The sequence below is a fragment of the Dreissena polymorpha genome, chromosome 1 (assembly GCF_020536995.1).
Source record: "Dreissena polymorpha isolate Duluth1 chromosome 1, UMN_Dpol_1.0, whole genome shotgun sequence".
NCBI lineage: Eukaryota > Metazoa > Mollusca > Bivalvia > Myida > Dreissenidae > Dreissena > Dreissena polymorpha.
The window spans coordinates 72959727-72965268 of record NC_068355.1 but is presented as its reverse complement, the minus strand read 5'-3'; the positions used below and the strand labels follow the sequence as shown (position 1 = coordinate 72965268).

At 33.2% G+C, this 5542-nt stretch overlaps 1 long non-coding RNA gene across 1 annotated transcript; it reads left to right on the top strand.

The window, feature by feature from the left end:
- The first annotated feature begins 372 nt into the window (after positions 1-372).
- Positions 373-4889, top strand: LOC127866385 (uncharacterized). Its single transcript, XR_008042980.1, has 3 exons — positions 373-797; positions 2225-2367; positions 3172-4889. It is a non-coding gene; the product is annotated as an uncharacterized LOC127866385 (long non-coding RNA).
- Positions 4890-5542: the final 653 nt, after the last annotated feature.

Sequence of the window (5542 nt, the reverse complement as noted above, 5' to 3'; positions counted from 1 at the left end):
TAAAGACAGAATATCACTATATAACATGACAGTGTTATAAAACGTGTAAAAAAATATTATTGAAGCAAAATTGCTAAGCATTGGGTACGACATAGTTTTTATTATTGTTTGCATATTCATGCGAGAATAAGTTCCTCACTTGACGGTCTAGGCCGCAAATATTCGAGTGTCTACAGAGACAGTAAGAAGATTTTTTACTGATACATTTTTTAAGGTATTAGAACTCTAATGAACTTCGTGCAATATCGCATTCTTTCGTACATCTCCGTCACTCCGAACGCTGGACTGTGCGGAAAACTAAGAATATTCTATAAATACGCTATGAAATACTAAATGTAGGACCCGCTAAATACAATGACAACAAACATGGCCGACATTGTAACTGACAGATTGGGTCGTTTAAAGAAAAAGCAATTTGCTATATTGAAAGAGAACAATTAATAAAAGTGTTATTATTGTTCATATTTATGTGACTGGAGTTAATGATAAACGTCAACTAATGCATGGCAGTGTTGATATTTATGAAGAAAACGATTCCTGGAAATACAAATGTCAAACGATTGAAAATTTTGACCACTGGCACTGTGAAGAATAACGTTTAGAACCCGTGTCATTTACAAAATTTAATATTCTTCTTGAGCAGTTAAAGGGGATAACGTGGATTTATGATTGTGTGATGACTGTAGCCATGTGAACGGGTTATCGTACGGCAAAACCCATCACGTAAAGAAGAGTCTTCAACTTTTCAAGAAAGGAATACCTTGTTTTGCTATCAACACAAAGCTCGGAACAGGAAGGTACATGGATTACAGTATGCAATATTTTTTCAAGTATAACAGTTTCATTATTCATAATTGGAGTTCATGCGCGAATAAGTTCCTCACTGTACGGTCTCTAACTACCGTTTCGCGGAGTTTGTCAAAACAAGAGCAACTTGTTTGCCATTAATAATAGTTTTACTTTGAACTTTAATACAGGTACATGTAAAAAAATATTATTGAATCAAAATTGTTAAGCATTGGCTACGGCATAGTTTTTATTGTTTACATATTCATGCGAGAATAAGTTGCTCACTTGACGGTCTCTAACTACGGTTTCGCGGACTTTGTCAAAACAATAACAACTTGTTTGCCATTAACTTTGAACTACATGTATAATCTAAACAAATAAAAATAAGTCTAAGGAACTTTAATTTTCCGTATTTCTCTTGATTTGTACATGGTTTGCATTAACCTCAGCTTTAATAACAATGAATAGAGTAGGGCACAGTCGACAGTGACAATTTTCGGATAAACTTCCTGGTTTTTGTCAAAGGTAAATTAAAATAAGTTTTTCATTTGTTTTTCTCATTAAAAAAAAATCAAAGTTGGTCTTAAAAGATGGAATTTCATGTTTAATGAATCTATTACACCAATCATGATGTTTGAATGAGCCGTTTTGGCGGTCATAACGACGATTTTAGACGCTGTTTATGTGTCTGTTCGCCTAGGCAGTTGTCAAAATCTTAAACACTTCTCAATTTATCATTTGTTGTTGAACTTTTCTATAATGACAATACATGTATTAACATTTCGTTGAACAATTTACGGGCATATATTCCATTAGACGTATTCTACTTTCATTTCATGTACTTAAATTATTGTTTTACATTTAACAGACTGTGAACTGAGCAAGGTTGTATTAAAAAGTAATATCAAATTTATGTTGCAAATCTTTGTGCAATCTCACAATGACAGGTTAGCGATTACAATTCCATGCGAAATGATAGCATTAACGCATATTTCAGGAATGTGTTTAATTACAATGTATATTTGATTATTTTTATTGGTACATATTTTAATGTTTCTATTCTTTAAAAAATTTATAGTTTTGGATGTCAATATTAATGGTTGTGTTCATGATCAAGTTTAACATGAAAGCAATGATGATCTAAGATTCATAACAACAACTAAAGAAAGTAGAAAGAAATAAATATCTTTCTCATAAAGCACGATCAACTACACAAATATGTTGTAATGCTTTTGAAACTTTATATTTTCAATGAATTGTCAGACATGACCAAGAGGTTGCAGGTTAAGACAACTGATTAAATGTTCTCCGTCAATATGTGTCTGGATTGTATTGAGATGTAATACTTCAGCAGACCTTTGTTTACATTGTCATATATTATTTTCAACTATAACACAATCATACATAAATATTTTGCTATATTTTATTTATTCAGGGGCAGAACCTACTACCAGGTAGTTTCAATGATGAACTATCATGATATAGGGCTAAAAGATGGATGTGCCAAATCCACCTCATGAAAAACAGATTGGGCAAAAGTGGAGTGCGAACACTAAATGATGTGCTGCTAAATAGCAGGTTTGATATGATTTACACATTGCATTGTTTACACTGCACCGTCATGTATACCATGTGACTTTAAGATCTGTGTTGGGAGAATAAGGCGCGACCCAGATAACATTTTTAAGGATGTCTTTTTAAATTATTTCACCATTTGTAATGGGATAATGTCCAGAGCTCACTCATTCATGAAAGTGTTATATAGATTTTATGATTTTTTTTTTTAAATAAGTAATTTTCAGTAAAGTGCAATCGCGCGTTTGTAATATGAAGTCCCAACACTGATCCGACATTTTTCTAACCGTTCAAACGCGTCATTGCACATTACTGGAAAAATACTGATTTGTTTAAAAAAAATCATGATACTTATAGAAAACTCTCACGAATCAGCCGGCTCACGACTTTATCCCATTTAAAATAGTGAAATATTTAAAAATAAATCCGTGAAAATGTTAACTGGGGTGCGCTTTATTCTCCCAACACAGATGGTTTACCTTTATGGTGTTAAGTATGGATACTATTTTTTAATATTAAACATTGACAATATACTATTCACTATGCATAACTTGAGGGTTCAGATTGTATAATGTACCAAGCAATAATCTGTTTTTCGTCTTGATTATATAATTTTAATAATATTTCTTGTGTTATTTTCACATACATGTAGATTAAGTTTAACAAGCATTAAGGCAAAACTAAAACATGACATGGTTTTCAATTTCAATAAATTGTTGACAAGCCTATGGTATGTACTGGTGATATGTATTTTTTATGTGTTTGTTTAAGGTTTCTAATCAGGCATTTTTATTTAAATTATTGCAGACCTTTACAAGTGAATTCGGCAAATCCTGATTCAACCTGAGCTTACCAAGTTTACTGACAGTTTGGATAATATGGACAATATATTGTGTTCATGTTGTGTGGTGATTGACATTTTTTAACAGATAAGATTTTTTAATCCAGACTTATTAGGTGATTTTTCTTCAAAGAATAAATACAATACTTTTTTATTGATGTGCATGAATTTGAGTACAAAATAGCAACAATGTGTATCTTGTGTTGTTTTTCAAATCAGTCTGTCATCCATAGGTAATATATTAAGTATGAGAAGGGAATATTTTATTTTTAAATTTTTGTTGTTTCTGCACACCATGTCAGATACATGAACATATATTTTATGCCCCCAACGGGCGGCATATAGTTTTCGCACTGTCCGTCTGTCAGTCTGTCTGTCCTCCGTAACACTTTTCGTTTTCACTCTCTAATTCAAGTAGTTCTAATCCGATCTCCAAACTTGGTCAGAAGTTGCATCCGGATAATGTCTAGGTCAAGACGAACATGGGTCATGCCGGGCCAAAAACTATATCATAGGGTCACTTAGTGCGTTTCAAACATTCAGCATGGTGTCCGCTCTCTAATTCAAGTTCAAGATACTGGTTGAATAAGGACGTCATTTAATCCAAAACGGGCATTCAGCATTTATGACACACAAAAAGTGACAGACCCAGATGGGTTATAATCTCGTTCCCAGCCACATATCTTCATCGCCTATGTAGGATGGCCATGACTTATTGATCTACTATCCATTGTGACTTTTTGAAAAATGCAGCTGCAGCCTTGATTTTTATAAACCTGTTTATAATAATGCATACACATACTAAATCAATAAAAAAACTTCCGACGAAACGTCTTCTTAAAAAAAGATAGTTTGACTATGTATAAAGATATTGACATCTATATACATAGTCGAACTATCTTTTTTTTAAGAACTAAACTTCTTCCCAAACACACTAAATCTAGCCCCAGGCCTTCAGCGCCTATGGCGCTTTGATTATATTCAAGATGTCCTATTCGTTCGAGCAAAACTGTTGTGAAAGACAAACACATGGCTTTGTGACGGTCGTATGTGTAAACAATATGAAGACTGATCGATGATTGAAAGATGAGTTTAGGACTGTGTTTGTTCTGATGATATCGCAAAACTATAAAGTATGATCAATGTAATTTCAAACAACCCGTAATGGGCCATAATTTAGTAATGGTATACATGGGCTGTCTTGGATCAGCATTATTACATCAACTGTGATATAATTACGTAAAAACTAGATCCATTCTACTACTGCATGAAATTGTCCTTTGTTTTTATTTTGATTTAATATTATGTTGTACATAAGATCACATCAAAAGGGACCAAAATAAATGTTAACATCTTCAACAAGTTCATGGTAGAGGTAAAATGAATCCATTACACTAGTCATGGTTGGTATCGCCTTGAGGGAGGTTAATAATGATACCGAATGGTTCGGGTATTGGCAAGTCAAGTGTGTGCTATCATCACGGACAAGTTTTGCCCATCAGCACAACCGTTACCTAGTCGAAACCTGAGCTTTAAGATTTTCCTAGCGAACATAAATCGAAATATGTCGGGTCCTTGCCGTGGATATTGTCTTATTTACTTCGTGGTGCAGATATGAATATTTCTAGGCGAATTCTGAATGTTATTGGATTTCTTTCATAAAACGTTTATTAGTTAAGTTTGACGTTCCTTTAAAATATACGAAAATACCATGTATGTTTCATTATTAAATCCTGGTGTGATCATTGTTTGTATTTATGTAAATCTTAAAGAATGGGACTCTAGATTGTACTTTACTTAACAATACCCAAGAAAGGGTTTATTGTTCAAATGTTGACCTGTATTGCCCCATAGTTATGAAATTAAGTTGGGTTTTGCGGTTTCCTGCCGGCACCAGTCAAGTGTTCTGTAAACCCTTGAACTGCACTGTTCCATGGCCTCTTCAAACACATCGAATATTTATTAACAATCTTCAATGACGCAATAATGTGCATTGTGTGCCAATGTGAGCTGTATTTGCATTGGCTTCTTCATCTATGAGTTCAACACAAACAGTTTAAACAACTCAGCAATAGTTTAAGTACATTTAGGGCAAATTTGTACGACTATTAATTTCTATATCAAATAACGATGTAGTGTGTACAAAGCAGTTTTCATTTATAAGCTTATTGTTAAAGCTTTAGACTCAAATTAGATAGTAATAGAATAACAATGAAGCAATAATGATTGAACAATAACGTAACTTTAAACACCTATTCGCGCACCCTTAGTGCCTAAACCACGACGTTATTAACTTCAACAAAAAATCTCAAAGACCATTATCCTATCGTTAGGTGA